This window comes from Lactuca serriola, chromosome 1, assembly GCF_051521515.1.
Source record: "Lactuca serriola cultivar US96UC23 chromosome 1, Lser_US96UC23_V15, whole genome shotgun sequence".
Classification (NCBI taxonomy): Eukaryota; Viridiplantae; Streptophyta; class Magnoliopsida; order Asterales; family Asteraceae; genus Lactuca; species Lactuca serriola.
Genome location: NC_136408.1, coordinates 167,059,814 through 167,073,806, shown reverse-complemented (window position 1 = coordinate 167,073,806; position 13,993 = coordinate 167,059,814). Strand labels below are relative to the sequence as shown.

The 13,993-nt window shown below is 34.9% G+C and overlaps 1 long non-coding RNA gene across 1 annotated transcript; it reads right to left on the bottom strand.

Annotated features, from left to right (window-relative positions):
• Window positions 1-7,282: 7,282 nt before the first annotated feature.
• Window positions 7,283-12,320, bottom strand: LOC145101033 (uncharacterized). The gene is made up of 3 exons (XR_013705424.1): window positions 11,536-12,320; window positions 7,757-7,956; window positions 7,283-7,636 (listed from the first exon to the last, which is right to left on the bottom strand). It is a non-coding gene; the product is annotated as an uncharacterized LOC145101033 (long non-coding RNA).
• Window positions 12,321-13,993: the final 1,673 nt, after the last annotated feature.

Sequence of the window (13,993 nt, the reverse complement as noted above, 5' to 3'; positions counted from 1 at the left end):
GATCCTTCCGTATGTGTATTGACTACAGGGAACTCAACAAACTGACGGTCAAGAATCGTTACCCTCTGCCACGCATAGATGATCTATTCGACCAACTGCAAGGGGCGAACTATTTTTCTAAGATTGATCTGAGATCCGGGTATCACCAGTTACGAGTGCTAGAGGAGGATGTGCCGAAGACCGCCTTCCGAACTCGTTACGGACATTACGAGTTCGTGGTGATGCCATTCGGATTGACCAATGCGCCCGCAGTCTTCATGGATCTGATGAATAGAGTATGCCGACCCTACTTGGATCAGTTCGTCATCGTTTTCATTGACAACATCCTAATCTACTCCCGAAGTAAGAAAGAACATGGCGATCATCTGCAACAAGTTCTAGGGACATTACGAAAAGAGAAACTTTATGCGAAGTTCTCGAAATGTGAATTTTGGATCCGAAGAGTCGAATTCTTAGGACACGTGGTAAGCAAAGAGGGAATCCACGTGGACCCATCCAAAATTAAGGCCATTGAGAACTGGTCAGCACCGAAGACTCCTACAGAAATTCGCCAATTTCTAGGTCTCGCTGGCTACTACCGCAGGTTCATTCAGAACTTCTCACGAATAGCGAAGCCTCTTACAACCCTAACCCAGAAAGGTGTGGCCTTTGACTGGGAAGAGAAACAAGAAAGAGCGTTCCAAACGCTCAAACGAGCCTTGTGCACCGCACCAATACTATCCCTTCCCGAAGGAATAGAAGACTTCGTAGTTTATTGCGATGCATCAAACCAAGGACTCGGATGTGTTCTGATGCAGCGAGGTAAGGTCATCGCCTACGCCTCAAGACAATTGAAGACACACGAGGTTAACTACACGACCCACGATCTTGAACTAGGAGCAGTAGTGTTCGCTCTGAAGATCTGGAGACATTACTTGTATGGAACGAAGAGCACTATCTTTACCGACCACAAAAGTTTACAACACATTTTCGATCAGAAGGAGCTCAACATGAGACAACGACGATGGGTCGAGCTACTCAGTGATTACGAATGCGATATTCGTTATCATCCGGGTAAAGCCAACGTAGTAGCAGACGCCCTAAGTCGGAAGGAATATTCTGGTCGCAAAGTCAAGACATTATCGATAACCATCCATTCACACCTGACTAAGCAAATTCAGGCGGCTCAACTTGAGGCCATGAAATCTGAAAATGTGTCAAGTGAATCCCTTAGAGGAATGGACAAGAATTTAGAAGCCAAGGGTGACGGAGCTTTATATTTCATGAACCGGATCTGGACACCGAAACATGGTGGCTTCCGAGACTTGGTCATGACCGAGGCGCACAACACTCGGTATTCCGTCCACCCAGGTTCAGATAAGATGTATCTGGATCTTAAGAAGCTATACTGGTGGCCTAATATGAAAGCAGAGATTGCTACCTTCGTAAGTAAATGCCTTACTTGCGCAAAGGTTAAGGTCGAGTACCAGAAGCCCTCTGGTTTATTGCAGCAACCAGAGATCCCGGAATGGAAGTGGGAGCGGATCACTATGGATTTCATAACCAAGTTGCCCAAGACAACGGGTGGACTTGACACCATATGGGTCATCGTTGATCGATTGACCAAGTCTGCACACTTCCTGCCTATCAAAGAAACCGACAAGATGGAAAAGCTTACGAGAACATACATTAAGGAAATCGTACGGCTACATGGTGTACCTATGTCCATTATCTCCGATAGAGATAGTAGGTTCACCTCAAGATTTTGGCAATCACTACAACATTCCCTAGGAACGAGGCTGGACATGAGCACAGCCTACCATCCTCAGACCGACGGACAGAGTGAGAGGACCATCCAAACTCTAGAAGATATGTTGCGAGCCTGCGTGATTGACTTTGGGAAGGCATGGGATACTCATTTACCCCTTGTCGAGTTTTCCTATAATAACAGTTATCACACGAGCATCAAGGCTGCTCCATTTGAAGCTCTCTACGGCCGTAAGTGCAGATCCCCTCTGTGCTGGGCTGAGGTGGGTGATACCCAATTAGCCAGGGGGCAAACTTCCGACAGTACTCTCACCGGTCCGGAAATCATTCGGGAAACAACAGAGAAAATCGTTCAGATTCGTGAACGATTGAAAGCCTCTAGAGACCGACAGAAGAGCTACGCTGATAAACGAAGGAAACCTTTGGAATTTCAGGTGGGAGACCGAGTCCTCCTCAAAGTCTCACCCTGGAAGGGCTTGATACGCTTCGGCAAGCGTGGGAAGCTTAATCCGAGGTACATAGGGCCTTTCGAGATTCTTGCAAGAGTCGGCCCCGTAGCTTACAAACTCGAACTACCAGACGCACTTCGTAACGTACATTCTACATTCCACGTATCTAACTTGAAAAAGTGTCTATCCGACGAGACTCTCGTAATCCCACTCGACGAGATCGAAATCAACGAAAGCCTCAACTTCGTGGAAGAACCTATAGAGATCATGGACCGTGAGGTCAAGCAGACAAAGCAAAGCCGTATCCCTATCGTGAAGGTTCGCTGGAATGCCAAGCGAGGACCGGAATTCACCTGGGAACGTGAGGATCAGATGAAACTGAAATACCCTCACCTTTTTGCTTAGTTATTTGTAAATTCTAGCTTGCTTAAAATTCTAATTTCGGGACGAAATTCCTTCTAACGGGGGGATGATGTGACAACCCGATATTTCGAGTCAATGTAATGTAAAACCGATCAAATTTAGGTCAAAATGTAACTTTCCTAAAAACTTATTCGGATTAAATAAAGTAATAGGAATCATATCAAGGTTTGCGTACATAAAAAGAACGTCCAAATCTGACCCCGGATGAGGAAGTTATGAATTTTTGAAGAAATTCCTTAATCACGTCATTTTAATAAATAAATAATAAAAATAATTTCGGAATTAGCCAACGGAATCTAAACGAAAGTCGTAGATCATGGTCTCACCTTCGTGTGGATATAAAGAACGTCAAAAACGGAGTTCGTATGAGAGAGATATGAATTTTTGAAGTTTATTTAAAATAAATAAGAATTTAATTATAAATTCCCGGTAATATCCGAAGGGGAGTCATCGGATTGGACCGAAGTACGCCCTGCGTACCTTCGTACGCCCCGCGTACTGAGATCGAGGGTCTCGGATCGTCCACGTCGCACTATCCGAAGAGTTCTAACCCGTCCGACCCGTCCGAAGCTCCGACCCGTCCGACCCGACGTCCCATCCGACCCGGCGTCCCATCCGACCCGCGTACCCAGCAACCCGTCCCATCCGAACCGAGGCAGTCGAGGCTTCGGTCATGCATGACGTACGCGTACGCGCTGCGTACGAGCGTACGCCCCGCATTCGGAGGCGGTTCAGCCTTCCTATAAATAAGATGCGAGGCTTTCCGAAAATGTTGCTCATTTCTCTTCTCTCTCTCACAACTTTGTCTCGTTTTCCGTGCCCGTTTTAACCCGAAGCTCTGGTCTTTTTGCTCAAGTCCCGAGGGTCGATTTTACTCCCGAGATTCCCGAGAATCCCGAGAAAAATCCGTCTTCCGAGACGAAACTCTGCCCGGTTCTCCATCTCGCTTTCCTCAATCAATCAAGTGAGTTTCATACCCCTTAATCAACCTGTTAAATATTCTAAATGCGTTTATATGCTTTCAAAGGGGGGGAATACAAGTTAAATACTTATAGTTATTGTTTCAATCACATATGGTTGCTCTAATCACATGTGATTAATAACTAGGGAAATCAGTGGTTTTATCACTATTCAAACTATATATCAAACTGTTTTACTTCTAAATGTTTTCCAAACCCATTTACTTTACGAATTTACACTGCAACTGTGATTTAAGCAAATGTTCCTTATACTTAAACTGTTTTAATCAAATCTACGCCTTCAAATTGTTTTATAGATTGACATCAAGTCAACCTTTCTTTAATAAAATATACTTATGTTTCAAATGTCTTATAAACACTTATTTATGTTTTTATTTTACAAATTGCATGCCCATATATGTATAGACGTATAAATAATGTTTAAAGGGCTTAGGAAGGCTATCCACCTTGTTTCCTTTTCCTCGATTTGGATGTGGTCTGATAGGATTTCGGGTGACCATCCGAAGGTCGTTTCCATATTAATTATATGTCAAATATACATATATAGACATAAAAGTACTTCCATAATCATACATACTAAACACACTGTTAACAAGTTACCATCGGGGTAACACAGAATCATACTATTACAACTGCTAGATCAATGAGTCAGTTCATTCATGAGTCTATACTAGGAAGAGAATATATACAACTATACTACGAGAACATATACAACTATACTAGAACAAGAAACATTTCATCACACATGCAAGAATACGATAACAAATGTGATCCACTGTATCGGAGCATGCCTTAAATGTCATGGCCCGAGTTGTAGCCAGAATTCTCTTGGAGGGAGAGCGTTGAGTTTGCGTATAGATCTATACTGGATTGACTATCCTACACCTTGCTGCTAGCTACAGCCGGACCTGCAGGTCTGCGGGTGCCAAACGTCATTCCGTTATTACGACCGTTCTTTATGTCGTTGTTATCAGTCGATAGTATGGTGCAATTATCACATTATACCTTAATATAAATCCGGTTTAAGGTAGTAGTAATTAGTACAACAGTAGTTCTTATTATACAAAACTACAGTACTACAATGATTTACCCATTACATATTTTGGTGATAATCTCACTTAAGCATTAATGTACAAACTATATTTTATCAAATGATAGTTATACTTGGGTAATCACACACTTCTACAACAGACGAGTTTACAAAACTGTTAAGCCTTGGTAGAAGGTTACTTTTATAGAAAATATAGGATTTTCTGAGAGATTAAAACTTTTGCGAATACTTTTAACATTTATTTACATTTTTACAAACTTATACTTTGGGACAAGTTCAAACGTTTTTGACAATGAACATTGACACTAAAATACTTATGAACTCACCAGCTTAATGCTGATAAACTCTTTCAAAATAACTTGTATTCTCAGGTCATCAGTAGACAGGTACCGATGCCAGCTTTTGAGATGATGGAGCGTACTCAAGACTCATCATTTTATTATTTTGATTTACGTTATATTTTTGGTGTCTAAAACTGTACAGAACACGCATGTATTAAATTTATATATTTAATGCAATGGATGATGTTGTTTGCCTATTTACATTTACTGTGTTGTGATTACCTTACATGACGTCCTCCGCCCCAGAACGTTTCCGCCGTTCTTGGTTTTGGGGTGTGACATAGAGTGTGGGCGAGGCCCGTATCTCCCGGCTAGCAAAGTGTGGGTAGGGCCCGTATCTTCATGAGTGTGGGCGAGGCCCGTAACTCCTAGCTGAATGTTGTATGTTATGTGCTTGCATGGTATGAGGTATTATGGGGGAACTCACTAAGCTTTGTGCTTACAGTTTATAGTTTTGGTTTCAGGTACCTCTTCATCGAAGGGGAAGGAGCTGGCACGGTAGCGGCACATCATACACACACACTGGTTTCCGCACTTACGAGATTCCTCTGGGATTTATACTCTGATATTTCGATTGGCTGTATAATTTGGCTTTTAGACATGGTTTACGTTGTGATGTGGTTTGATCAAACAATGTTTTTAATTATTAATGTTTTCTAAAGTAATGTTTTAAAAACGAAATTTTTGGACGTGAAAATTTGGTCGTTACATAATATAATTATTGGTAAATAAATTCCAATTCTATCATAATAGAATCACGAATTCCAATTATGTTGAGTATGAATATTTTCTCACTAATTTATTCATTGTATTTGTTTCTACAGAAGCTTATGCTTGAAGAACGGACCATGAAATTTGAACGACACCTCTTAGCAACATTATTCTTTTAGAATGCATTAATGTTTTTATTAGATTTTGATGTTTTTTTTTCCAGATTTGAAAGTTTTTTTAGTTTTATTTTTTAAAAATAAATGTAATTCTTAGCAATGGCTACATGTATTCTATAAGAATTAATGTAATTTTTGTTTTTAATTCTTCAATTGATGGTTTGAGAATCTTGTTATTCTACAAAAAAAATTTGTTATTTTAAACATACTTAAACATATTCTGTCAGAATATCCGAACTAAAAACCTTATAATTTGTACAATCGAATTTTTAAAATTAATAGAATCTTTGATCCCTTAAAATATGCAAATTTCCTTTATTAAATCTATGTTAACTGACTAAAATACCCTTCTAGTTAAATTAGAGGGTATTTTTCAATTATATTTAATTAAATAATATGTATTAATCACTTTCTTAAAATAAGTAAAATGATTGGCCCACATTTATGCATACAATAACACATTAATTACTTTGAAGAGAATAACCTAAGCCTATATCACTACAAGAAAATTTGAATTTAGCTACGGAAAAATTCCGTAGTAAAAAGCTAAAATTCCGTAGCTAAAGCTAAATAACTACGGAATTTGCTACGTAAATTTCTAATTAGACTCCGTAACTATATTTGTTGTAGCAAAATGTCTAGCTACGAAATTATAATTCCGTAGCAATTTTACTATGGCAGTTTCTACGACATCTATTTCGTAGCAATTTGAGTTCCATAACATTTTTGTAGCAAATTCCGTACCAATGTTTTCGTAGTAAATTCCGTAGCAATGTTTCCGTAGTAAATTCCGTAGCAATATTTCGGTAGCAAATTTCATAGCAATGTTTTCGTAGCAATGTTTCCGTAATAAATTTTGTAGCAATATTTCCGTAACCAATTCCATAGCTATTTTCACATAGCAAATTCCATAGCGATTTTTCCGTAGCAATTTCTGTAGCAATGTTTCCATAGCAAATTCTGTAGCGATTTTTCTATAATAAATTCCGTAGCAATTATTTCGTACCAGTATTAGATATAATTTAGTTATTCAATTCGATTATTTATATTAATTTATAAAAATACAATTAATATAAAACCAAAAGTAATAGAGTATTTCTATACAAGCTAAAACAAATATCTAGTAAATCAAATGCTACATATTTCAAAATCAAAATTCGCCATAAATTTAACATAAAACGCTATTCGATACATAATATTCTATCACATTCATTGGTTGTGTAAGTTGTTCAAACTTTGATTGAACATCCACATTTTTCTATTGAAACTTCACATTCTTTTGTTGAGCATCCTTATATTTTTGTTGAGCATCATATTGTTCCAGGGGACACCCCTCTATCACAGCCACAAGGCTTTAAGCCGATACAAGAGTATCACTGTCACCAAAATATCTGAATGCCTACAAATGAAATCATTCCTACCTATTTAGTACTCTCTCTCTCTATAACATATCTTAGCCATTTTCCAGATTTGCCCTTATTACTTCTTCCAGAATAATCCTCTAGCAGCTTTGATTCATTTTCCCTTTTAACTACCATATTAGGATCTATATCAAAATATGTCAAATCTCAAATAACAACATATCCTTTACTTAATTTTTTGTTTCATTTTTTAACTTTTATAGACAACATAATTACCATTTTCTCTATTTCCTAATTTACTTTTTGATTGAGCTTGATTTTGATAATAATAAAAAAAAAAATAGTGATCACCTTTTATTTGTTCGAAATTTTCATTGGGTTTCAACAGTTGATTAAATCTACAAAAGATATTTGGAACTAGAATTATATAATACTTCATAGAATCAGGAATATTTTGCCATATGTATACATATAGGCATGTTTTTTTATGCATAACTACTTATGTGAATCAGATTTACCTGAAGTTAGAGAGGCTCATTATATGATTAAGATGTAAGAGGTGAGAGGCAAAAAAATTGGAATGGAGAAAAGAGAAGAGATCAAACTGCAAAATAATCAAGCTACAAAAAATCAAGTGTTTTCTAAAATAATCAGATACCTGAAATTAAAGGTAGAGTTATAGTTAAAAGCTTGTATAATGCTTCAAAGAACTCCAAGCCTTTACAAACAGGAAAAGTAATGTCAATTCCAACACACACACACATACACAAAAGCACTCAAACCACACACAACCATACACACATACTCAAAACATAAACTGAGATATATATTGATCATATCATTGTACTCGCATCACAAGCAACCACTGACACAACACAAATCATTTATGTCATTACAGAGAGTATAATCATCTTGTAATGTCCCTAGAGATAAACATATGATGGAATCCAACTACTATACCTATTATGTCAAACTCTAACAAAATTCCTGGTCTTGTGGGCAAACTTTCAAGCAATCAAAGAAATTCACTCCAACAAAGAAATTAGGTCCTCTACAACGCAAATCTTAGACAAAGGACATAAGTAGTACTATTGGAAGCAATAATTTAATAGAAACTGACATGAATGAACTCGAGCCGGTCCTCAAGGTTCACGTAGGTCTTAGTGGTGAATTATGTAGGTTTTAAGAAGCAAACAAAACAGAGAAGAAGATTACCTAGTAGGGACGAAGGCGATCAAGAAAAAAATGGTGAAGATGAGTAGAACAATACACAGCGAACATGATTAACGGAGCAGGTGGCAAACGTAAGAGCAAACAAGAGGAGTGAAGTCCGATCGATAATGGTGTAAATGGAGACAGACAGCGGAATTTGAGGTGTGAATTTGAAGGATTGAAAAAGGATTTTAAAAGATCAAAGCCTTGTATTTGAAGGAGAGACTGAAAAGGTAATAATGATAGGGTTTATCTTTTACCTTCAAAATCCAAATTGAACATAGTGAGGATGGATTCGGTGTTTCTGCTCGTCGGAATAGCCAGACGGCGGTGGTCGAAAGAGGGAGAGAGGCGATCGACCGCAGGTCAGAGGTTTGATCGGGTAAACCTCATTGAATAGCTTCGCAACCGAGTGCAAAATGAGGTCAAGTGATTTTACCCATTCACCCTTCCCTTAATATGAATACAGGGTGTATTTTCCCAATCTAAAACAAGTTTCAAAAAGGAGAGAAAATGGGCTCTTAGGCTCATTAATAAAACAATAAATAGAGAAAATGGTCTCTTAGGCTCGTAAATAAAACAATAAATATTTTTTAGTATTATTTATTTGTTTAAATAGATGGGGTTATGGTTAATATAAAGTGTGTTTTTTATTTTTTAAAATGAAAAAAAAAAAAACTTGAACTAAAAATATTAAAAAGAATATATTAAAGGTAAAATAGCTACGAAGTTTCATTTCGTAGCAAAGTAGCTACATAATTTAGTTCCGTAGAAGTTTTTGTAACAAAAAAGCTATGAATTTTTTCACCGTAGCAAAATAGCTATGAAATCACTTCCGTAGCAAAATTCCGAAGCATAATAGCTATGGAATTTCATTCCGTAGCAAAATACCTATGAGATTCATTTTTCGTAACAAAATTTTATAGCAAAATAGCTACAGAATATCATTATGTAGCAAAATAGCTAAGGAATTTAGATTCGTAGTAATTTTCGTAGCAAAATAGCTATTTATTTTAAATTCGTAGCAAATTCGGTAACAAAATACCTACGGATTGCAATTTCGTAACAATTTTTCGTAATTAGTTTTAAGTTTGTAACAGAATTTATTTCGTAGAAATTTCTGTAACAAAAAATCTACGGAAAATCATTTTGTAGTATATTCCATAGCAAAATAGCTACAAAATTTGATTCTGCAGCACTTTTCCATAGCTATTCATGATTTTTCTTGTAGTATATATATATATATATATATATATATATAATTTATTAATTTACAAAGACAGATATCTAAACAACTATAAATAAAAAAGTTTTTTTCTTTTCAAACAATAATTAGTTAATCATGTCAAAGTTATGTAATAATTTAAAAAAGAATCAAACACTCATGCCATATAGTGATGTTAATTCACATAACGTGGCAAATAAAGTATAACTATTAATGGAAAATTATAGCAACAAAAAACTCAATATTCATCATGCATCTCGCATTTTGTAAAAGACATGTAAATTTTAGTATGAAAATAGTTACCAGTAACAAAGCTCTTCAAGCAATAAAGCATAAAAAAACACCATCAATGTTGTTATTATCACTTCTCTCTTTGCATTCCTAATTAATATGAAAAAAACCAATTCCACTTCTGAATGGCAAGCACATGAAAGTACAAAGCTATAGTTTAACTTTTATAACATGCAATTAGAAGAAAATAACTGATTATATAAACCTAAAATGATTGAAATTCAAGATCCAAATAAAAACCAAAATTTATGATCATCAAAAGATAACTACATCAATCAATTACATGAAAACTGATTTGTATTTTTGTTTCATATCTTTTATACACTTGCAGGTTCTTCACTTGAAGTTTGATAAATTATGACATGATTGGTTTGCAATTATCTTTTTTAAATCTACCATATGGTTAAACATCTTACCAATATCACATATCTGATTATAACTTCAATAATTTAATACATAAACTTGACATGTTTACTTAATTTACAGTTCAATAACATGTAAAATTGCAGTTTGGGATTTAAGTTTTCTTTCGATTTTTTTATCATGTTGTTGATGAGTTTCATTCTTCTTGCTTATCTACTGTTATCAGAAGCAGCACTACCAAAACATCTATCCTTCTTATGTTTTAAATTGTCTTAGATTTAATACACTGTGATTTGTGGAGACTTTGTCTACTTATATTCGAGCACTTTTTTGCTTTCTTTCGTCATAGAACTAAACATTCTATGTTGCATGATTAACAAAAAAAAAGGTTTATTGTCTAGGAGTTTACTATGCTAATAACCTTTTTCTTTTCTTTGAGATGCTCAAATGGAATCACTTGTTGAACTATCATATCCTTATTAAAACATAAAAGTTTTCGAAATAATTAAATCGGACATGCTATCGATGTTTATTATGTTACTTTTAAGCTATATGAAATTTTTGGGTGGGAAAGGTAAGAAATAGCAAAATAATGTTTACTAATTTTAATGAGCAATAAGTTTTGCTACTAAAGTATCCATAAATCAACAAACTAATTCAAGTTCCACAATTTGTCAAACAATTGGCAGGCGAAACACAAATAAGTTAAAGAAATGGGGATCCACCAGTTACATATGCCGCAAACATTCACTCAAAATAATACCCAAAAAATAAGTAATCAGTTAAAGTCATTCAGGCATTTCAACAAACACCTTACACTCAATATACAAAACCAAAATCAAATGTGTTGCAGAAAACCAGAATAAATCACGAACAGTAGAGACTCATGTGATGTAGGGAGAATTCCATGCCTATTTGTTCTACATTCACCAAGACTTATGTCTTGCAAAGCAGGGCCATTGACTGATGTTTTTTGCTTCTTATTATTAAAGAACCAAAAGCCAAACATACAACAAAAGTGAGTAAAAGAATGCTAGTATTAAAAGTTCAACTATTCTACCAATGATTTGTACTAAACCTTATGAAAAGAAGTATACAAATTGGTTACTGAAAACGCACATATGTTGAGAGGATGACAAACAAACAACCACACACGTATTTGGTGTACACAAATCATATAGAATAAGAAGACATTTGATTACTAACCTGAAATCAGTGGGTTGATTAGAATAACCTTCAAATTGATGCCAGAAACCAAATGTACTTAATTTGATGATTATGTTGAGAGAGACGATATTCAAAGAGACAGGCGACGAAGTCTATGGGTATCGTTTATAGGGAGAGTTGCCCAACTTGACAGCCGTTGAATAAAATTTATAGTAGCAACAAAAACCCAAATTGGCAACAAAACTGATGTTATCACTTGAGTATACTTAAATGAAACAATCAATTAGGGAGAAAAAGAATCAAAACATGAGGATAAACACGATTGTACGAAAATAAGATGAAAAGGAAAAAGAAAAAAAGTTGATTTACCTTTCTATGTGATTAAGCCGCCTCTATATCTACAATCTGAAAAAGAGAGCAAATGTGATTTTAGGTTTTAATCAACTTCCTACATTCAAAACAAACATAATTTTGAGGGGATAATGAGAAAAAATAACATCAAAGTGGATCATATCAACCGACATCTTCATTTGTCGAAATTATACCATCAAATAAAAAAAAACAAAAACGCATACTTAAAAATCGAGAAAATAAAATTAAATATGCTTTTACTGGTTCAAGAAAACCACACGTTTGGTTGAAGATGTATATGTAAAAAATTGGAAGATGCATTCGAGGTATATACGACGTGGGAAGAAGCGTACTCCACTGATTTCAGATTTGGATAGAATTACATTCCCGATTTGCAGAAAAAATCATCTTGATTTCAAAAGAGGTTAAAGAGAATTCAAATTTGAAATTTTCAATCCCAAAAATCAATGACAGAAAATCAGGAAGAGAATCAATCCCAGATTTAATGCACTGGTAGGAATATATGTGGAAGAGATTATATCAAAGGGCAAAGCTGGAATTTCACATAGATGTTTTTGAGCGGGAAACACTAAGGGGGGTGCTTAGCTATTGCCACGTGGCAACTGGTGGGTACTGTTTTATTAAATATATATATATATATATATATATATATATATATATATATATATATATATATATATATATATATATATATATATATATATATATATATAAGAATAAACTTTGAAATTGGGGGCCTAAGCCCTTGTTTAGTTTTTCATAATATAGAGCCGGACCTCAGTCTTGCTTCCCAATCGGACGTCAGTAATGTATGATGCTTGAATCCCCCAACTTGTTTGGTAAGCATACATTCATGTAATGTTTTCATCTCTTCTGCCATAATTTCTTATTTGTTTATGTGTAGCTAATAAATTTCCGCATTATTGTGTCATTTGTCTTGTAATCGGCAAAGATGTGCAAAAGGAAAAGATGTTCAAATAGCAACAATTATATTTCAGATTAATAGCGGACAACAAGAACATAATAATTACACACAAGCCACTGAATATGAATTTGAGGATATAAACGTTTATCCTCAACTAAAAAATCTAATATATACTCTTGTTAGCAATAGTTCATTCTTGTATGTATTTTTGTATAGGCCTTGGTATTATACGGCATTATTTTCCCTCAAAACTCAAAAGAGCCTTTCTCATTACTCAATACAGTATATAGAACAATACAATAGAATGGGCCACATACACAAAAGACAATGGGCCGTATAATACCAAGACCTATACAAAAATGCATACAACAATAAACTATTGCTAACGTAGAGAAAAATCAAGTATACATCAAAAGAGAAAAAGAAGCAACACTTGGGATCCTCTAATGAACAACTTGAAACTTTTGGCCAGGTATAATTGGTTTAAAGATTGAGGATGCAACAAAATCCTTAAATGTTGGTTTTGAAATTAAGAGATAAGGATCCTTGTAAAAGGCTTCATGTCAAGATGAAAAAAGAAAGTTGTTTGCTTGACTATTGATGATTGATGAATGTAAGTATGTTGTACTTTTGCTTTTTATAGATCCACATGTTGATGGTTATCTAACACAGTGACGGACATAGGGGATTCTCGGGATAGTTAATGCAACCCCTCAAATTTTAATACACAGTGTAATTTTTTTATAGATTTTTCGATGTAATATAAATTTTCCGGCGCGACACCCCTAAAGTCGTGATCCATGTACCACTGAGATTTTATCTTGCGTTCGCCACTATTGTAATATATAAAATAAAATTTTTTAATTCTTCTATTTTAGAAACATTCATCTTTATATATTTTATTTATGTTATTATTACTTAACATCCAGGAAAAAAATGTTTTTGAGTAGACAATGTTTTAAATACCGAATTATGATATGCATTTTTTGTTATATGAGTGTCTATCATTATTAATTAATTTCATTTTATTACATTGTTTTTTCCAGCCTACCTTACCACATAGTATAGACTAATAACTCATTCCATTCCAAATAAATGAAGTAACTAAACCATAACCTTGTCTATTCCATTCAACCAAAGAAACCATAACACTTTTACAGAATTGTTGCACCAAAATTAATTACAAAAGTTGTAAAGTTA